Source organism: Sciurus carolinensis, chromosome 15 (assembly GCF_902686445.1).
Source record: "Sciurus carolinensis chromosome 15, mSciCar1.2, whole genome shotgun sequence".
In the NCBI taxonomy this organism is placed as follows: Eukaryota; Metazoa; Chordata; class Mammalia; order Rodentia; family Sciuridae; genus Sciurus; species Sciurus carolinensis.
Window position 1 is genome coordinate 55,966,786 of NC_062227.1, and position 22,152 is coordinate 55,988,937.

Sequence of the window (22,152 nt, forward strand, 5' to 3'; positions counted from 1 at the left end):
ATGGGAGTGAATGGGAGGAGTGCTTGTGCTACTCAAGCCCATGGTCCTGCTCCAACAGCCCACTGGACTCTAAATGTTCCATCTGGCATCTTCGGAGGATTTGGCTGGTAGCACTTCCTTAAACCCCAACCCCACCCCCTGCAAAGTTCCTGGCCCTCACTCGTGAGCCACCCCACTGGCCTGGAGCCCTCCCCGTTCTCTCCATCTCCATGCTCCCTCTGGTCTCTACCCAGCCGCTGTGTACCTGGCTAGGGCTGTGGCTTCTACCCTGGAGCCAGGGGGATGAGATTTGGGGACCAGGGCCTGTCATACTTCAACATGCAGGTAATAAGAAAATCACCTGGGGATCTTGTCCAAATGCAAACACAGCTGCCAGCTCACTGGGCCCCAGATGGGTCCAAAGTCTGCATTTCTAACCAGCCCCTGGGGGCTGCCCATGTCTCTGGTCTGAGGTCACCCTTTGATTAGCAGGGCTCGTGTGTGTGTGTGTGTGTATGTGTGTGTGTGTGTGTGTGTGTGTGATGGAGGGCATGGGGAAGGGGGCTGAGGACAGGCCGAGGCACAGTCACCCACATCAGAGGAGCAGCCACTTAGTGGTGGCAGTACAGCAGGGACCAGCATTACCAAGTGCACCATTAGGACAACTGACCTCAGGGCCATCTAACTCCAAAGGACCAGGAAGGCCGTGCCACAGCAGAGGAACTATGGCTGGTTTCGTTTGTCCTTTCTGAGATTTTCCAGATGACGTTTCATCACTTTTGTCATTTAAGATGCATCTTATCCACGTTCTCAGCTGTCCGCTCCCCAGAACGGCCAGTTATTCTTTGTTATGGAGACTCTATGCGTTTTCAGTACAAGCCACCATCGTTGCAGAGGCTGGAAAATGGCACATTAAATCTTTTCAGTCAAACCCAAAAATAAAGCAGCTCAGATCGTGTCTTTCCTCGGAGCCAAGGGTCCAGCGCTTTGGAAGACTGGCGCCATCACCTCACTATAGCAACAGGGTGACCTTGGCAGCCCCCAGCGTACAGTTATTAAGAGTAAAAATAGGAAGCAAGCGGGTAGATGTTTGGCGAGGAGCTGCTGCAGATCCACGCTGGACAGGCAGGTGGGCTTAGAGCCCTCTTGGCCTCTCTTGCAGGAAACGCAAAGCAAACAGCAGCCCCTGGGAGCTGGCTCCTGTGAGATGCCAAGGGCGGCTGACCTTCTCTTCTTTCTGCTGTTTCAGGGCTCCCCGCCACCCTTCAAACCGGTTCCAGATGTGCTTGAGGCAGGTCATTCTAGAAAAACTGTCACAGGACATTCCAGATGCTGCGGCTCCCGTGGGCATTGGGCAGGTTCACCCCACCCTCAGCTCCCTGCCCCAGGCGGCCCTGTGCACTTCCGTTCTGCAACCCAGACTCATCAGCACCCGCGACTCCGACCCCACCCCACCTGCACAGGGTCTTGTCGGCTTGCTCCTGGGCAGATGTTTCAGGCCCCCCAGAATCCCCCCAGGCTTTGGTGCTGACCTGAAGCGACAGCAGGAGGCCCCAGTTCAACTGATTCTGCCCAAGACACAGCATCTGAACCCAGTTCCTAAATCCATTGTGCACCACAGAGCCAAGTTCAAGGTCCAGCTCTGCCACTGGCTGAAGGACCTTGGGCAAATCACCTTCTAGCTCTGAGCCTCCACTACATCATCTATAATATATGTCTATATATATGTGTGTGTGTGTGTGTGTGTGTGTATATATATTTATATATATATATATATATATATTTTTTTTTTGTACTGGGGATTGAACTCAGGAGCACTCAGTCACTGAGCCACATCCGCAGCCCTATTTTGTATTTTTATTAGAGTCAGGGGCTCACTGAGTTGCTTAGTGCCTTGCTAAGTTGCTGAGGCTGGCTTTTAATTTTTGAACCTCCTGCCTTAGCCTCCCAAGCCGCTGGGATTACTAGTAAGTGCCCCTGTACCTGGCTACATCATCTATAAAATTTTTAAGTGAATTTATGAGATCTCTTCGTCCCATTTGCCTCTCACACTCTCTGTTGCCCATGGAAGTAACTATTTATCTAGCAATACAGATAATATATTCCACAATATGATGACTTTTCCAGAAAACAAAATAAGACTCCTTCAAGTGAATGTGTTTTATTTTAACCCTACTGAATGAGGTATTTTTTAAATGTTTGCGTATTTCTCTTCCATTTGTGGCAAAGGATATAAATAAATCTAAAAAAAAAAAAAAAAAAAAAAAAGAATGGGCTGGGGTTGTGGCTCAGTGGTAGACCACTTGCCCGGCATGTGTGAGGCACTGGGTTCGATCCCAGCATCACATAAAACTAAATAAGCCAAATAAAGGTATTGTATCCATCTACAACTAAAAATATTTTTTTTAAAAAAAGAAAGACTAAATTTTGCTTGAACACCTGTCCCCAGCCTCGTTCCACAGAACGCCCTAAGGTTGAAACACGGCCATCACTTCACCTTGTCCAACGCCCACCGCCCTCACCGTGGCTCTGTGCTGTGCTGGGTGCCGTCCCGCCGCTCTGGCTCTCTCCTCTCTACCCATTACCCCACTCGGGCTCCCCCGGGTGGCACCCCTGCTTACAGCAGCTGCCTCTGCTGTGTAACTGGGGACCCCTGGGCCTGGCAAGCTCGGGCCTGAGTCAGGGCCAGAGGGGTGCTTGGGAGGAGGGCCAGGCTTAGCCATTTCCGCTGACCAGAGGACTTGGCCCTGGCCTTGGCCTTAGCCGCTGAGCCCTGTCTGCATGGGGGAGACGGGGGTCTGCTTGGGCCCCTCTCACTTCTTTCAGCTTAGCCCGCGGGTTCTCCCAGACCACCCACATCACCGCGGGGTGGAGGGGAAGGCAAGCTCAGACGGCATCCCTGCTGTCCTCCCTTCTCCCCAAACCAGTCCCCCGGGATCTCTCTGCCCTTGCCTTTCACTTTCTCCTTAAGAGAGAAACGCTGCCACCAGGCTCTCTTGCCTGCCTCCGGGGAGCTCTCCAAGGCCTGAGGTCGGAGGCGGCTCCTCTCCAGCCAGGAGCCCGCAGAGCACTCAGGGTCCTCTCCCTGCAGGTGGGCCAGGCACCTCGCTCACCCCACCCATGTGGGCACAAGCCAGCGTTCGCCCACACACCCCTCCACGCCAGGCCGGCAGCCTCTCCCTTACCTGCCCCAGTCCGCTCCCGCGTTTGTCAACAACCCTGCCACTGTCCTGTGGGGACCCTGGCACTTCCTGCTCAGCAATGCAGCCAGCAGAGAGCCTGGGGGGTTTGGGGTCAGAAAAGAGAATTCCAGAGTTTCCAGGCATTGGGGGAGGATGGTTCTGAGGGACAGTAACATCTGTAGAAAGGCCAGGTTCCAGCCACAGGAGGGAGAGGGCTCTGGGGACAAAACAGTAAAGTCACCTGGAGACCCTGCAAGAGCCCCTGAGGGAGATGGAAGGTCGACAAGAAAAGACAGAAAGGGGCAGCGGAGGATGGGAGGCCGAGGAAGGAGGCTGAGAAGGCAGGGGACGGACGTCCTTCTGAGAAGCAGCGGAGGAGCCTGGGAGGCCTGGTGGTGAGGTGAAGCAGCCCTACTGGACAGACTTGGACTTGAAGTTCCACCCAGAGGGCTGGTGGCCTCTGCAAACCGCAGCCCTGCCTACCTCTGGGAGCCGCACGATGGCTCAGAAATGAGCCAGCCCTGTCTGCAAATCAGCAGGAACCTTGCAAAAGAAGAGCAACCGCCACCGCCAGGCATTTTCCACGGGTACGTCAAAGCGGCTGTCGCGACCCCTGACCCCGCATGGCACCTTTTCCTGCTCTGCCGTCTGGTTTTCCCGAGGGGCTGAGGGTTGCACACTGTCAGGAGTCAACGTCGCCACAGGAGCCAGACCAGAAGGCGAGTTTGGATGTAGATCTAGACCCGCCTCTGGAGCCACCCTAGGTCTGAGTCCACTCTCAAGTTTACAGCCAAGTCAAGTGAGGCTGAGGACGGGTGAGTAAGGAGGCCACCCAGCTGGAAGGCGAGGGGTCTCGATCAAAGCCTCCTCTGCCTGGTTCCAGAACATGTCCCCCGGGAGAGACTGACCACAGTCTCTCACTGGGGCAGGTGGTGACCTGGCTGCTTTGTTCCCGAGGACTCTGCCATCTCCCTGATGGAAGCACTGTGGCACCCAGAGGTTCAGCTGGTGCTGGCAGGACATTCCCTCTGGTGGGCCAGTGTTCCAAGAGCTACAGAGTGGACACAGGTCACCTGGCTATGCGTGCTGTCATCGCTGCTCTTCACAGATGAAGACGCCTTCAGGGAGGCAGCAGAGGCGCAGGAAGCTAGGGGAGAGGGAGAGCAGGAGGAGGTGGAGGGGAGCAGGCGAGGGCTGTGGGGTCGGGGCCTCTACATGCAGCCCTGGACGTGGCTCTGGCTGACCGGTGCTGGCGGGACTTGAGAAGACCATTGGTGGCTCAGTGGTTCCTGTAAACCAGAGTCCCAGCACCCTGGCCCTGCATGCTGGTATGGGAGGACACGAGGAGGGGAAATCATCTGGCTCCCTTTGTATCTTTTCTAGTATTAAACGGGCCTGGACAGAGGAAATGGCCAAGAAGAACAGGGATGGAATTTCTCTTCACAACTAGAGGAGAAAGCCCAGGACGGCTCCAGCGAGTCCCTGTTGAGATGACAGATGGTGACACACGAATAAAACAGACCCCTACATGAGGAAGCGGTGGTCTCGGGGGGGAGTCAGGACACATAACTCCCAGGGCAGAAACCCGGTGTCACCTGACCCTCAGGAGAGGCTGGAATGAATGGTGCCCAGGCCGAGTGCAGAGGAGGAAGATGGAGAGCAGAGCCGAGCCTCTCGAGGGCTGAGGTTCTGCTCTCTGGAGGTCTTCACTGGAGACCAGCCATAGCAGAGGAATGAGGTCCAAACTGGCCCACCCAGGCCCAAGATGGCAAAGGGCCCACAACGCCACGCCCAGCGGAGGCCATGGTGGGTGGGGGCACGGTACCTGCATGCGAGGGGCCAGTTTAAGGGGAAGCGGAGAGAGACGGCAGAGCTGCCCTGGGGTCCCGCGTCTTTTCCACGTCGTGGCCTCTGCAGCTGGCACAGCACCTGGCCTGCAGTGGACACTCCCACCCTCCTTCACGGAACAAGCCGGGTTCCCTGTGTTCAGGGCTCTGACCTGAAAGCTACTATGTGTCTCCGGTGCATGTGCCACGAGTCCGCCCCTAACTAGACCCAGAGCATCCTCCGAAAACTGCTTTCTTCCCGTGTGGCTCTAACACGGCGTCGGTCTTCCTATTACTGTCGGAGCAAACCGCCACAACCGAGTGTCTCGATCGATGAGAATGTATCTCGCCATCTGGAGGTAGAGCGGCTCAGGGGAAGGAAGGTTGCATTGCCCATGTTCCTTCTGTCCTTCCGGAGGCTCTGTGGGAGGGACGTTTCCTGGCTTTGTCAAGCTGCGAGAGGCCATGGTGGGGCTTGGCTCCTGGGTCTCCCCCACCCCCAGGCCATCCTCAGGACCAGCAGCCCAGCGTCTTCATGGGTTGGTCCATCGTGACATCTCTGCTCATGGCCCAGAAAGGTTCTCAGCTGCTAAGGGCTCACGAGAGGAGACCAGGCGCACATGGATAAGCCGGGATTATTCTCCCACCTCAGACTATAAATCTGAATCCCACCTGCAAAGACCCTATTGTCACCACGGACAGCAACATACCACACTCGCTGGTTCACGGTCCGTGGAGAGCTTCAGGGACCGTTATTCTCCCCACCACTAACATGATACACGTTCACGTTCAAAATCCAAATGGCACATTCAGTTACCGAGCAAAATGCTGCTCTCCCGGCCCTGTCATCCACCACCCAGCCCTTCATTTACATTTCCCGATGTTTCTAACCAAGAACTCACGCCTAAACAAACATCAATATGCATTAGTTTTGCACTTTTTGACACAACTGACCAAACCACAATAGTGATCTGCACCCTGCTTTCATCAAGATATTTTCAAGATTGTCCTGGATCAGTATATAGAAACATCTTTATTCTTTTTATGACTGCATACTATTCCACCTTGTGGCTGTATTATCAATGGATGAAGCTAGTCTCCTACTGATGGGCATGAGGTTGTTTCTAATCTTGTGCCCTTACAAACAAAACTGAAATGAACAACTTTGTACAAATACCATTTCTTGCATAAGCCTGGATGTTAGTAGTGTAAATTCACAGAAGTGCGAGTTCTGGGTCAAAAAATATGTGCATTAAAATTTCCCAGATTTTGTTGAATTACTCTCCAAAAAGTTGAATCCCTTGACACATACCCTCCCCAGCCCAGCCATGTGTGGGTGTGAGATGTCAGTTCATTATAGCCAAAAAGTCATGGTTCATGTCTTCTATATCTCCCAATGTGCTTATTCTGGGATGCACCTAGGAAGCCCTGCAGATCTCCACTGCTTACAATTCCCTGGACTCTGGATAGCATGAGGACAGGGACTGGAGAAGAAGATGAAGCCAGCAGCCAGCACAGGGGGCCCCAATTCAAAGATTTTAGAAGGGCAGTAGCTGTAAGCATGTCCCTCAGCCAAACGGTTCCTCCAAACCACACAGGCCTGCTGCAGGCTTGCAAGCTCTCTGCTCCCTGTGGGGAGACACTGCCTCGCAATCTAAAGGAGGAACTGACGTGTGACAGCCCAAAGTCCACGCCACACACCTGTTAGGAAGACGCCTTCACCCTTTCCTTTCCCCTGGCTCTCAGGGGTAGCCTTGGGCAAGCCGTGCACCCCAGCTGTCTATGCATCTTGACCAACTGCAGTACATTACATCAGAGAGGCTGAGCAAAGTCCTGCAGAAGCCTGAAAGCAGGATGAAAACAGAAAGTGCTATGAAATAATCCTTTGCTTTCTCAGAGCTTGCAGTCTCTGACAGCCTTCCCATCCAGCAACTCTGGGCCCTCAAAGTCACCCAGGTAAGGACAGTTACACCCAATCCACTGAGGTGAAAACTGAGAAGCAGACAGTTCCAGCCCAGAATCACATAGACAACAAGGGACTGGACTGACAGTTGTGTCCAGGTCCCCTGACTCCAAATAGCGTGCTGTTTACCACACCAAGACACACCCCCCACTGCCTAACGTCACAGCCTCTGGCTGTGCAGAAAGCCCTCCTCCTTCTTCACTCTTGTTGATTCCTTCATCAGTCCTTCCTGGGTTTGCTGATTGGCAAATGAGTTTCCCTATCTCTTTGTAACCAGGAGCGTTAGAGTGGGAGGTGGGCACAGTCCGTGTCTCACAGGAAACAGCTGCAGGTTCAGCTCAGCCTCGGACCTGCTGCTGGGCTGAAGGAGAGTTCCTGTGCCCCCAGATCCTCCGATTCCTCTACCGCGGATGTTAAAACCACGAATGCCCTTGATATGGGCGTTTCCGGGAAATGCGCACAGGGCCTTTCTTGAGGAGCCAAACCCTTTTGTGACAATAGAGAGAGCAGGACGGAGCTGGCCTGTGCTGAGGGCACCTGTTAAGTCCAGGCACTCCATGCACAGTCCTCAGGATACCTCTGGGTCTCTACGAGTACACATGAGGAGCAGAATGGTTGCATGACTTGCCCACAGTCCTCACAGCTTGGCAGCGGTGGGGTGGGAATTGAGGCCGGGAAGTCAGGCCCGCAGGGTCATCCCTGCATTTTGCATCAAAGCATGGGCAGGAGAGAGAGACAGGGACACGGTGTCTCCCCTTCTAAAAGGCTTCATTTCCACTTCAGACGCCTCCTGGGCCTTCCGAGTTCTCCTTCCAGATTTTCCTCCTGAATTTTGTGGAACAGAAGGCACTCAGTTGCTAGTGGCCTCCTGCCTCTGGCATCTCGGTCACATCATTCTACGAAAGCAGTGCTGCGGGGTTGCCCAGAGTGCACCTGTGTAACACACCTGTGGGAGTGCACCTGTGTAACACACCTATGGGGAGTGCACCTGTGTAACACACCTGTGGGCAACGCTTGGCCTGCCACGTGGCCCGCGGAAGCCGCTGGCACTCCTGCTGACATCCCATCCTCAACCTGAACACAATTAATGAACGCGCTCATAATGGCTTCCTGTCGGAGGCTGTCTGTGCACCGCATCTGAACACGGTTCTCACATACAGACCATCCGGCCTGGAGAAAATTGACTTGGAAACCGGAAAATAGGGAGGTGATTAATTGCCGGCAAAAGGACTCACTGGCAATCTCCTTTTCAGACCCTCATCCTCAAATACAATTAGAATAGAGCTTCTCTTCCCTATGGTTTCGGGGACATGTCTATCTAATGGACTCAGGAACAGGACTTGAGAGAGGCACTGTGTCCTGCCTCCCCCCTGCAAATCTCCCAGTCATTCCAGCCCCTCCCGGCCATTCAGCAGGAGGGGAGCGGGCTGGCGTCCTTGGGCAGCCTCCTCCTCAGCATCTGCAGAAAGAAGGCAGGAGGGGGGCTAACTACCCTGGGTGCCAGGCACACTGATGGCCTCCTGCTCCCTCACACCCAGGCCCTGGTCTCACGCCACTCAACCTTCTTAATGCCCAGGCCTTAGCAGGGGGATCCCCTTCACCACCTCTGTCTTCCTGCTGCCTCTCTGACTCCAAATGGGGGTATCCACCTCTGCCACACCTTGTCTTTCCCTGTCTCCAGCTCTGTCAACGTGTACCTGTCCCACATCCCCTGCCCACTGGACCCTGGAGAAAACTCCCTTGAAGGTGACACAGCAGAGCACATTAAGGTTACTTTCCTTTCTGAGCATCTCTGGTTTATAAAATGAGCCTCTTGGAGAAGAGGAAAAGGAAGTAATCCGTAATTGTGAAATTTCAAGAACCGTGGGGGAGACATGGAGTGAGGCTTGGGGGAGGGAATCTGGGGACAGAGAAAGCTCTGGGATGCAGCCTTGAAATTATGTCGCACAGACGAGTCTTGAGCTCCTACTGAAAATGTTTTTCAAAATACAGAAGAGTCCATTTCCAGATGTCGGCTCCAGGGAGCCAAGCCACTGCTGATCTGTTCCCTGTTCACACTAGACTGCACTCCCCAGACCTTTGCAGACCTTCCTTTATAAAGCCTTCTCTACTTCCTGCCCCTCCCAGGAAGCCCACGCCGTGGCTGGCTTCTCCACTCCCCTGCAGGCCTGCTCTGGCCTCCAGGCTGGCCCAGCCCGGGACCCTGTCCACCAGCAGCACTGACGGCACAGCACAGCTCTGCGGGGACGCCATGCCCATGCTAGGCTGTGTGTGCTGGCCACCCTCCCAGCCTCTCTGCTTTGGGAAGCCCCACCCCACCTTGCACACCGCCTCTCCCCAACTTCCCTGGTGTTCAGCCACCCTGACACTCTTCAGGTCTCGGGCACTTACCACCTCATATTCTCCTGACAGGGCTGAGTGGAGGTAAGTCCCCATCCTAGACGGTAGAAAGCCCCACCCACAGGCTAGAGCGCTAAGTCAGCAGGGCCTTCAGGGTGTAGTCCGGGGACCAGCAGCAGCACCTCCTGAGCCCCGCCCCAGAGCTCCTGTAGACACCCTGGCGGCGGAGCCCAGACCCTGCTTTAGCCAGCTCAGCAGGCAGCTCTGATGCACCTGAAGTCTGAGCGCCACTGAGATACGGGGTCCTTGATGCACCCTTGCTGGGTCTGCTGAACCAGGAAACAGCTGTCCAACTAGGAAAGGAGCCATCCCAGCTGCCCATTCTACTCTGTTGGACTCTTGGGGACCACGACCGTTCTAGAGAATCTCAAAGTGAATGAGCACAGAAAGTCTTTGTGGCGACCTGATGTCAAGGCTGCAGCAAACAGCACAGAGCCGCAGCCCCCTCCAAAGAGCAGGCCTGTGCAGGGTCCCTCGCCTGTCCTGCTAACTGGGCGGTTGAATTATTCAGCAACCAATTAGAGCTCAACAATATCCCTGTCTCCCAACCAAGTGCTTTGCCCCTGTGTGGTAAGTGCTTTTCCCACACAGAGCGGGGCAGCGTGTAGGAATGCTGCCTGGGGTAGCTCCTCCTCCACGCCCCCCACACTTTGCACAGCTTGCAGAGGCTCAGCCCGCATCTCACCTCCTGGGGAGGGCAGACCTGGGTGGGAGGCGAAGTCAAGAAATGAATGAAGAGCCAGATCCCAGCACCAACCCAGACTGAGAAAATCAGATTTGCTGGGAGCAGCCTGGGAATCCAGGCGTTGAACAAGTCTCCCCAGCCATTAGCCTCACCGCTGGGCATCTGAGGAACAATGGACTGGACAGCCACCCCCCATATCCTACAGATGGGTGACCTGAGGCTGACAGTGGTGACCTGGCAGTTGCTGACCACCCACACATGGCGTTCTCACCACCCTGTCGGCCCCACAACACTCATGGCCCAGGTCTCACTCCAGTTCCTAACACGCAAGATCCTGCGTGACCCTTCTGAATGGCCCCCAATCAGCCCCACTGAACTGGAAGTGGCCAGACAGGCTGGGCCAGCCCTTGGTCAGCAGCCCCACTCTACCCCACAATGCTGGGCACAAAAGAGCCCTCTGCTAGCCCCAGGCCACCTCACTCTCAGAAATGTATGCTCCGAGAAGGGTCTATCAGGTCACCGGACAGGAAGCCCTGAAACCCAGGGCAGGTCCTGCAGAGCGGTGAGGGAAGACGCGCGCTCTGACAGAAGCAGTCAGTGCCTGGGAACAGGAGGGGGCGGCCAGGCCCCGGCAGAGGCTGGGCCTGGGCTGGGGGCATCGTGAAGACACGCCAGACCTCCTTGTTGATTTTTCTCAGAGACAACCCCAGGAGAAGCACCACAGGGCTGGGAAATGTGTCACGGTGCTCACTTCTGCACCTTTGCCTCTCCAGAGCCCTCATGCTGACACACAGAGAAGGCGACAATGAAACAGACAAAGAAGAGCACCAGGGACAAAGTAAACCTGCTCAGCCAGAGGTCCAGGGGACTCTCACCAAGTGCCCTGGTGGTACAGGACAGGGACAGACATCCCCAGGGACACAGAAGGTGACTGCCAAGCTGAGGGGCTGCTTGGGACTGCAGGACTGCGCTGGCATTCACCCCAGCCAGTCAGTCAGACAGGCTGGCAGCAAGAAACGGCCACACTCCTGGGTCCAGGACAGCAAGGGTCTGCCACGCTTGCTCGACATGTCCACCCATCCCCCTCTTCACTCCATCCTCTGCATTCGGGATTGGTCCTAAGACAATGGCAGACGGTGCGTGTTTCTCATGTGACACACTTCTTCCAGGCCTGGAACCAGTCCCTGGGCCAGGCAGGGTGGGCTGGTTGTGCTGCAGTATCAGCAGACTCTCCCGAATCTCAGAGCTCTGGACAGTGCAGGCTTGTGGCAATGGGTGTGGGGCTTCTTTCTAAAGTCATGACGATGTTTTAAAATCAGGCAGTGGTGAAAGGGACTCAGTTCCACAAATAGACTAAAGAACAGTAAGTTGTGCACTTGAAAAGGGTGAACTTCATCTCCATGAGGCTGTTCAGCACGTGCCCAGGTTGATCTCTTCATCATGCCTGGGCTCTCTGGCTGCAGGCCCATGGGGGTGTGGCCTGTCAGAGTCACCCAGGACACTGGGTGCCCAGGAGCGCTTCCAGCAGTCCTGTGGGCTCCAGAGGGCTTTGCACTGGAACCTGGAAGTGAAACTCCCACTCCACTCCACAGCTGGCTGGGCAGGTCCCCAGCCCATGACAATGGGTAGAGGAAGGACATTCCTACCAAGGGTAAGAAGACGAGAGCTGACAAAGTGCCCTGAAGATCTCCACCCCACCAACACATGCACAGACCCCAGATCTGGCGCCTGACATTTCCCCATTAATGCTTTGTCCCTTTTGCTTTCCTGGGAGAAGCCAAACTTTCTCCTTTTATTTGTTATTTGCTCCTTGGAATGAAGAAGAACTTTCCAGGACAGTCTCAGATAGAAGAAACCACGAAGATAACCAAAACATTTAGGGAACCTTATTACCATATGTAACAGTACCACCTTGTACTACGTAACAGTACTCAAATAGGTAACAGAACACGAACAGGTGTAACAAGAAGTGAAACTGTTTATAGTAGTGACAACATGACAGATACCACGAGCCACTCTGGGAGAGAGAGGCAGGTAGACCAGGTAGAATGTACAAAGGAAAGTTTTAGGGATGAGTGTAACACCCGTAGGGCCTTCCACCAGATCAAGAACAGATCAAGAAGCTGAAAGCCCATCAAAAAACTAGCCACGTTAGGTTTGTGACTTTAACAAGCTGTCCTTTTCCTTTTGCCCAAAAAGAGAAGGGTGGACGAGAACCTGGAAAAGAAGTCATGGTGCCCCGAAACAGGAACAAGAAGTCAGGCGCCAAGGCCAGGGTGGGGTGGGGGTAGTGCAGGGGTGGAGGGGGAGAGAAGAGGCCAAGTCCAGGGGTGCTTACCAGGGGTGGGGGCCTGGGAGACCTCAGACCCAGGAAAAGAACCCAGAGGAGCTTCCAGGGCATCAGGGTTTCTCCCGGGCTCAGAGCTGCTGGGTTCTGGCCACTTCCACAGGCCCGGCCACAGTGTTCTAGGATGTGTGAGAATGTAGAACTGCTCATGGGTGGAGCCTTTAGGAAGGAGGCTACCTGATATGTGCCGAGGTGAGAACACTGTGGGGTCTGGAAAAATCAGCCCTCACCGTGCCTCAGCAATGACTCCCAGAGCTACTTACGGCACTGAGCCACGGGAACCCAGTGAAGCTCCGTGGATCTTTACGTGGATCTTTCCTTCAAGTCTCATTTGCAGACTGATCGATGTGATCCGATTCTACAAACATCTGTTGAGTTCCAACTCTGTAGATCTGAGAGCGAGGCACGAAGGACAGAGCAGCAGGCCTGGACCTTCCCTCTGTGAGCTCGCGGGTCCTGAGCAAAGGCAGCCAGAAAGCAGAGCAGCGGAGGCACAGGGCCAGGCAGGAGAGACCAACTCCCTGGGGAAAGAGCCCAGGCATGAGGGGACGTTCCCGGGGAGGCGCCACTTGAGCTGGGCTTTATAAAATGACATTCCCCCAGTATAAGCTTGGGGTGTTGGGGTCAAAGAGGGCTTTAGGGAGGAGTTATGGCATGTGGAAAGTCCCAGAGCCACGACACGTCTGATAGATCTAAGGAAGGACGTGAAGGTGAGAGGAAGAGTTGGAGGTGCCGGCACTGGCCAGGGCAATAAGAGCTTGGCACTAGACTTGACCCTGGAGGACGGGGGAGCCAGGGGTCAGCTCAGGACACCATGAGAGGCTGGATTCACAGCCCGAGCGAGAGATGAAGGACTGAACCAAGGTAGTGGAGTGGTGGGCCCTGAGGGAAGTTTACAGCTTAGAGAAGAATTTAGGATGTAGGATCCCTAAGACCAGGTGACTGGTCAAAGGAGGGAAAGGAGAGGGGAGAGAAGGACATGGAGGAGCCCGAGAGAGTGGCCCATCGGGCACACAGCACAGACCCAGGTAGATAAGACAGGGCAGCTGGTGTCCGTGGGCAATGGTAGAAGGAGGTGAGAAGAGGGAGGACTCCTCACAGGTCACGGGTCCCAGAAGCCTGACTGTGAGGCACAGCCAGAGGTGGGAACCAGAGGGACCAGGGAGCAAGGTTTTCCGGGGGGGCTGAAATGAGCATGTTCCATGCTAGGGGAAGGAGCCCATGGAGAGAGATGGGCGTTGAAGGTGGGGAAGCAGGATGGATCAAGTCTGGAATGCACACCAGGGGAGCCAGGGCAGGGGACCAGGAACTGGGGACCTCTGGTCTTCCTGTGCCTCATAAAACTCATAGGAGATGGTCTCCAGAGAATCCCAGCGGACAGAGCACAGGATGGTTTCCATGAGTGTGGAAGGCTTGGCTTCTCAAAATGTTCTCTGGCGGGACCTCACCTGTGCCCCACCTGACAGGTGGGGAAGCTGAGTTCTGGGGGCGGAGGCAGCCTCCCTGAGTCACAGGGCGGGTGCCGCTGGACTGGCCTTGGCGCCCCGTCTCTGGGGCTCAGGGTCTGCTATCACTCTGCCTCCAGGCTCCCCAGTGCGACTCAATTCTCAGATCCCAGAGGACGCCATGCCGGCTCACCCCACCTTCCACGCTAGGCACAGACTGGTGGCCCTCCATTTATCTCATTTAACAGTGCCGAATCAGGCCTGGAGCAAGCAGCGTGCTAAACATGCTTCTGGAATACCTTTCCAGGCCTGCGTGCTGCCTGGGACTCTGAAGGACCGTCTCTGCTGGCGGCCGTCTCCACAGGTGTCCTGTGGCTAGAGCAGGGCTCCACGGGGCACACTGGAATCCTCGGGACGCCTTTAATGACATCCCTAGGACAGGCCACGCCCCCGCACAAGATGGGCACCCTTGGGGCAGGTCCCGGCACCAGGGGCAACCAAACTGCTTGGCTTCACAGAGGGGCTCAGAGCCCAGGGAGGAGGACAAGATCCCCGGAAGGCTCACGGGGCAGGCCAGGGAGAGGAAGGGGCACTGAGCCTCTCAGTCTCCAGAACTGTGAAAAAGAAATTTCTGGTGTTATAAGCCACCCAGTCTCTGGTATTTTGTTATAGAAACCGGAAATAGACTAAGATGGAGCCCAATGTGCCTGAAAGAGAGCTAGACTCAGAGAGGCTGGTCACTGTCACTGCTGCTGTGTTGATTCTGCGCAAATTTGATACTCGAGGGAGTGGAGGATGCTGGGGTCTAGAGCATTCTGACAGTGTTTCTGCAGAAGGCTGGCCCTTTAAGAACTAATACAGTGGAAGGGCGGGTGCCATCCACAAGGAGGACAGAAGATGAGAATCCCGGAGTTGGAATTTGGACATTAATGCACTGTCGGGGAGCCACGAAGCGCGAGGCCCAGCCCCAGCCTGAGCCCCCTCCATTCCTGCTGCTGCCGTAAGATGGACCACGTTATTAAAGAAAATACCCCACAGGAACCCAAACCAAACAACTCCAGGCAACACGAGTTCAGGGAACCTTCGGCTCTATCTCCAAGGCAATTGAAAAGAGCTCAAAACAGATTAAAATACGAGATGAATTTTGAAGCCTGGGAATGAGATAAAATGAATCCTGTGACTGAGGGGCCAATATGATTATTTCATTATTTGGTTAGAAAGTTAAAATGTGCAGGAAATGTCAGCTGCTTTCCCGAGACGCAGGGAGGCGAGGGACAGTACCGCTGCTGGACGCATATTCTCCTAATATTAAGCAACAGATTCACCCCTGCCTTGGTTTTAATCAGAAACCCCGCCCCGGGGGGGCCACCTGCCCTCCTGGCCACCTGCGGGAGATCTTTTAAGGTCACATATTCTGCCCTCACCATGCACCCCTCCCCACGAAGCACATCTGTCTTCTTAAAGAACACCCCCCCTCGCCAATAAAATGAGATGCCATGGCCACCCAGGCAAAGGGACCCCCAAACCTGACCCAGAGAAAGCCCCGCTTCCAGCTGCCCCCCACACCTCCCCCTTCCTTTCCTGCCGGGGTCATTCTTGTCAGGGTGACTCCCCTCTCACGCCTGCCCAGTGTCCACGTCCCCACCTCCATGTCCACATGCACGTGGCCGCTCAGTCATTTATGAAAAGAGTCTTATGTGCCAACTTGCAGGCCACCAGGGGAGCGGGAGCCCAGAGGCTGCAAGGTCAAGTTTGCGCCCTCGGAGCGGACGGCCTCACAAAGTCCGGTGGTCCAGCCTCGGCATAGGCATTTAGCCTTGAACCTAAGACGGGGATGGAGGAAAAGCAGCAGGAGGGGAGAGTTACAAGCAGGTGACGCCGAGGGTGACCAGTTGAGAGAGAGGGGGTCCCGCCTGACCCACTGCCCGTGTGCCGACAGCCACTCCATCCAAAACTTTCCTGCCACCCGGGGAACAAAGTGGGGGGAGCAGCAAAGATGTGCCTCTTTAGGTGACCCGGTGGGGGCCAGCAAAGCCTTGCAGTGTTGGGAAGACCGTGCTCCCCCAGCACCTAGCCAGGGAGGGACAGGGAGGGACCCTGGGTTCTAGGGGACAAAACGCTGGTTGTAACCGCTCTGGGGCGCCTGCTCGCCCAGACACCCCACCTTGCAGGACCGGCAGGGAGGCCTCTTTCCTCTGTACCTCTGCCTCTCTGTCCACTCTCTGGGTGTGGGAGGCCTGTGTGCTTCTCACCCAGGCACGGGAACGAGGGAGGGAGGCGCCAGCCGAGGCCAGCCAGCCCGCAGGAAGGCTGAGGCCGGAGGCCGGAGGGCGTGGGCGTGTCTTCCTAGAGGAGGCGCCTGCCATGGGGTGACCTTGAGGGCCGGGGCTTGGCGTCTGCAGGGAGAGTACAGGAAGTCCAGGCGGGAGCATGGAAGTAAGCCAAGGCCCCTGCCAGGAGGTGCCACCCAGACCCGAGGGACGCGGATGAGACAAGTCAGACTGGCATGAAGAGCCCAGATGGGAGGTGAGGGAGAAAGCTAAGGAGGACGCTGGAGATCAGACGGATGGGGACTCCCGGAGGTAAGTCTTCTAAGTAAGTACATCCGTACATGTGCAAAAACACGAGCTCCGAAGGCCAGGGGCCGAAGCTCACGCAGGGCCCTGGACACACAAGTCACCACCTCCTCCTTCTCCCCAGTCGTCCTATTTCCTACCTCACAGGCAACCAGTGTGATATGACTTTCCTTTATCCTTTCAGAAACAATTTATTCATGTATGAGTAAATACGTATCTCTTCTATCTTTCATGAACAAACAGTAGCTTACCAAATACACTGTTCTGCCATTTTCCATTTAATTATAAGTACTGTAAATCAATAGTTCCCAAATAGGAACGTGCATGAGAAATAACCTGGCCAGCTTGCTAAGACACAGATTGCTGGGTCCACCCTATAGTCTCTGATTCAGGAGGTCTGAGGTGGCGCCGAGGACACGCACTCACAACAAGTTTCCAGGTGATGTGGATGCTGCTGGTCCAGGGACCACACTGTGGAAACCGCTGGCATAGATCATGCTACATAGATCTACAAAGAGCTGTGTTTATTCATGTTTAGGGCTGTGTACTATGCCACCATGTGGGTGTATAGCAATGTGTTCAACCGGCCCCCTCCATTTTCCAATTGTCGTTTCCAGTCTTTTGCTGTTTCAAACAGTTCTTCAGGGGTTTACACTTGTGCATTTGTTGTTTCACTCAGAGGAAGGAGGGCTCTGGGAGAAAGCTGGGAATGTGCTCAGGCAATTTTGACAGATACTTCCAGACCATTCTTGGAGGAAGCCTTGAATGCTAATATAAGGAATTTTGAATTTTAACGAATGCAGGCTTTGGAGCAGAAGACTGATCAGAGACACACTTTAGGAAAATAAATCTAGCTCCACAATGACGTGTGAACTAGAGTGGAGGGAGTCTAAGGGCAATGACCACCACAGTAGAGACTAAGGGTGCCCCATGAGCCCTGCCCCTGGTGTCCACACCTAGGGATCCCCTCTCTTTGAGCGTGGGTGGGACCTGAGTCTGACTTCTGACCAGTTCATAGGGCAGAGGTGGCGGAGGGTCGCTCCTGTGGCTGCACTATGCTATGCCAGCAGACCGACACTCAAGGCTACCTTTCCACCTTTGAAGAAGCAAGCTGCCATGAACCCTACCACACAGGAACTGCCGTGACCGTGACCACGACTGGGAAAGCAGCTCTTACCCTCTGAACCTTCACATGAGGACTGGCTCTGGCACCTGAAGCTCAGGGCCAGCCAGCCGGGACTCCTGCCCAAAGAAATCAGAGTTCTGTGAGACGAAAAGTGTAGATCACTTCAAGCAACTAGGTTTGTGGGGATTTGAGGCAGTGGCAGATAATGAAAACGAACATTGAGGGGATGTTCAAAGACAGATCATCGCAAGGAAGGCCTGAAATGAACAAGGGTCGGGGAAGAAGAGGGGAAGGCAGAAAGGGAGGATTGGGAAGATATTTCCGAAGGCTGGCTGCATGCTCCTGAGGCCAAAACTCAGGGTGCTCAGAGACAGGGAGAACGATGCCCTAGCTCCTCATCCCCCTCTAAACGCGTCCCTTCCCTTGCAGGTGGCTCTGAAACTACCCCAACACAGCCTCCCCAGGCCACCAGCTGCCTGCCACCTGCAATTTCTGGCAAGTTGGGTAAGTTCCCACCCAGAGAAGACCCACCATAAATCAAGGCGGCATTTCAAACAAGTGAAGAAAAGATAGACTATTCAACTTAATGTGTTGAAACAACTCAGGAATCATGTGAAAACCAAAAATGGATCACAAGTATCGAAGACTAAAACAAAAACAAAATCATAAAAAGAATTAGAAGAAAAATTTAGGAAAATGTTTACGATCATCTTCAAGTAGGAAGGACTTTCAAAGCATGACCCAAACAATGTCATTTTAAAAAAGTACATCTGAGTTCGAAATTTATAAAATATTTAATATTAGGAAATAAAATCAAAAGATAAATGTCAAAATAGGGGGAAAATATTTGCGACATATGCCAGGCTGAGTGGCACATTAGTGTATCGTTCGCTACCAGGCAGGCTGAGACAGGAGGATTTTAAGTGTGGTTCCAGCCCTGGTAACTTAGTGAGACCATGACTCAGAGAAAAGTTGTTGGTTTTTAAAAAAAATTTTTTTTAGTTGTAGATGGACACAACATCATTATTTTATTTATTTGTTGGTCGGTTTGTTTTTATGTGGTGCTGAGGATCAAACCCAGTGCCTCACACATGCTAGGCAAGTACTCTAAGCCACAACCCCAGCCCCAAAGTAAAGTTTTTCAAAAAGGACTAGGAATGTAGCTCAGTGACAGTGCCCCCAGGTTCAGTTTCCAATACTAGGAATGGGGAAACATGTAGGTGTATGTTTATATATATATACATTTATATATATTTATATTTGTGTGTATGTGTGTGTGTATGTGTGTGTGTGTATACATACAGGCAATATATATGGCAGGCACAGAGTTAATTTTCTTACTACATAAATAACATATGTAAAAACAGGTGCAAGTCAATAATAAAGGTCAACAAGCCAACAGAGAAATGTACCATAAAGGAGAAACTGTCAATACTCCCCAAACAGGAATCACATGCATTTTCAATATCTGAAATGATGCTCATCTTCACAGTACAGGAAATGCAAATTAAGACTATAGACAGATCCAACTTTTCATATATCAGGTTAACAACCATCAATAAGCTTTAAAATACATGGTGCTTATTGAACTAGAGTAGGTATAAACACCCTACGTATGGTTGGTGGAAGTTTAAATTGGTCCCACTACCATGTATGGGAAAAAGAACACACACAAACACATGGACACATACATGTACAAAAATATGAACTCTCTTGAGGACACACAGCACATGTGCCAGAGGCTAACTCTTGTAGATGAATTATATGATTGCTCCCCATGTGCAGGAGAAGAAAGGAGACTTTTCACTCTTTCCCTTTTTAAAAACTTTCCCTAAAATATGTATGACATTGTCAACAATTTTTTAAAATAATCAAGAAAAGGAAGTAGAGAGAATTTCCGATTCTAGGGAAATGGAGTAGAGTTGCTTTTCCCAATTCCTTCCCCTAAGTACAAACAGCCCCTCTGACTATGACGCATAAAATAAACATAAGATGACTCTGAAAGGTAAAGGGAAAAAAAGCAACCAGCAAGGAACCTTGGAATCTGAGGAATGGCAGGATTCTAAGTTTCCTGAACCTTCTTTTGGCTTCATGTATCCCAGATTTGGAATTGAAGATGTCAGAAATCTGCAAATACCAATGGACACAGATAAGAAAAATTCCAACAAAAGCCTGCTCTCTCTAGCCAAAGGACTAGGAGTAGGACAGCCTAAGAAGACAAAACTTATAAACAAGAACTGTTCTACTCCAGTCAAACACCACAGAGAAAACTGCATCCCCACTTTGTGGTCAGCAAAACAAAACGGGAGCTTAGACTTCCATACCATCTGGCAGTAATGAGGCAGTGCCCCAGCCTCCCTACTGCAGTATGTAAAAAACATCCGTTAAAGTAAAAGGTCTAAGTAGGATCCAGAGTGCAAAAATATAATGTCCAAGATGTCCAGGTTTCAATTAAAAATCACTTACCATGCCATGAACCAGAAAGATCTCAAACTGAATGGAAAAAGTTAATCAATAGATGGCAACTGCAAGATAACTGAGATATTAGAATTATCTGACAAAGATATTGAAGCAGTCATTACAAATGACTAAATAAGTAATTATGAACATGTTTGAAACCAATGTGGGTCAGGGAGACAGGAAAAAAATAAATCCAGCAAAAAAAAAAAAAAAAGAAAGAAAGAAAAAAGAAAAAAAAGAAGTAAAAGATATAAAGATCAAATGGAAACTTCAGAACCAAAAAATACAAGAACCACAATACAAAACTCAATGGATGAGCTCAACAGTAAAAAACAAAGGTCAGAGGAAAGAATCAAAAAACTGGAAGATGAAACAATAAAAATTACCTGATCTGAAAAATAAAGAGAAGCAGATTGGAGGTGGTAGAGAGTGAAGCATGAGAAATCTGTGGCACCAAAACAAAAGATTTAACATTCCTGTTGGTGGAGTCACAGAAGGACTGGAGAAAGGACAGGGTTGAAAAAAATTCTAAATCATTGGAAACCTTCCAAACTTGGAAACACATGTAAACTCAAGAAGCTAAGTGAACCTCAAACAGAAAAATCCCAAAGAAATCTCATGTCAAGACAAAACTCATGTTCTGAAAACTCAAGACAAAAGAAAAAAACCCTGAATGAAACCACAGAGAACTGACACCCACCTGTGGAGAAAACCCAATTAGAATGACAACAGATTTCTCATCAGACACCATGGAGGAAAGAAGGAAATGGTACCGCATTTTTCAAGTGTAAAAGGAAAGAAAACAATTATCAACCCCAAATCCTATAACCAGTGAAAAAAATCCTTTAGGAATGAAGGACAAATTAAGTCATTCTGTGATGAAGGCAAAAATAGGAGAATTTGTCACCAACAGACCTACCCTAAAAGTAAGAATAAAGGAAGTTCTTGAAACTAAAAAGAAGGAACCTTGGAACAGCTAGAAGGAAGAAACATGGTGAACAAAAGAACAGGAAATACAGGGACTTTATTTCTCTTCCCAAGTTTCTAAATTGTATTTGACAACTGAAGCAAAATATACTGTCTGATGTGGTTCTACATTTATATAGAAAAATAATTAAGACAATTACATAATAAACAGGTGGAGGGTAAAAAGCAGTAAAGGGAGGTAATGTTTCTATACTTCACTCAAATTAGCAAAATGATAACATCAGTAAATTTGAAAAGTCATATACATAATATGTACAGAACCACTAAAAATGATACAAAAATAGACAAATCAAAGTGGAATGCTAAAAAATATTTTAGCAACTCACAAGTGGGCAGGAAAAAGGAAACAAAAATGGAAGTTACAGAAAATGACCAAAAAACAAAAAAAATGAAATTAAAATAGTTAAGTAATAGAAAAACAATTAAGTCCTAACATATTAATAATTATACTAGGTGTCAATGATGTAAAGACACCAATGCTGGTTACAAGAAACTCACTTCAAATAAAGTGATATAGGCAGGTTGAGAGTAAGAGGATAAAAAAATTATATCATATAAACATGAAACAAAAGAAGGCAGGAGTAGTTATATCAATATGAGATAGACTTCAGAGCAAAGAAATTCTTAGAAACAAAAAGGAATATTATATAATAATTAAAAAGTTACTCCACCAAGACATAGGAATCATAAATGCGTATGTGCCAAACAATATAGCTGCAAAATATGTGACACAGAAGTGACAGAACCAAAAGTAGAAAGAGACAAAGCCCCAAAATTGTATTTGTGGACTTTAACGCTCCTCTTTTAACAACTGATGAAACACTGGACAACTAGCAAGGATCTAAAATACTTCATGATAGCATCAACCAATGGAATCTAATCAACATTTATAGAGCAGTTGACCCAACAATAGTAGAAGACACATTATTCTTGAGTATCTGAAGAACGCGTGTCAAAGTAGACCATATCCTGGCCATAAACAAACCTTGATGTATTGAAAAGAATTTCAATCATATAGTTTTCTGACTTCCATGGAATAAAACAAACTAGAAATCAATAATAGCAAGATAAGAGGAAAATCTCCAAACATTTGGAAATAAATCAACAAATTTCTAAATTTGCCCTGGGTTAAAGAGGAATCTAGATGTCCTTCAGTGGTTGAATGATTCATCTGAC

The 22,152-nt window shown here is 51.2% G+C and overlaps 1 protein-coding gene and 1 pseudogene across 2 annotated transcripts in view; one reads left to right on the plus strand and one right to left on the minus strand.

Annotated features, from left to right (window-relative positions):
• The window catches only part of Zbtb7c (zinc finger and BTB domain containing 7C), a 326,309-nt gene that overhangs the window by 265,026 nt on the left and 39,131 nt on the right, over positions 1-22,152 (minus strand). The window contains exon 2 of one of the 2 annotated variants that reach the window (XM_047526756.1): positions 650-876. The exons of the other annotated variant lie outside the window; for it this stretch is intronic. The gene's annotated coding sequence lies outside the window, so the exon portion shown is untranslated. The remainder of the gene's footprint in view (positions 1-649; positions 877-22,152) is intronic. 2 annotated transcript variants of the gene reach the window in all.
• LOC124965385 (ribosome production factor 2 homolog) overlaps positions 1-22,152 on the plus strand; it is a 55,156-nt pseudogene that overhangs the window by 15,522 nt on the left and 17,482 nt on the right.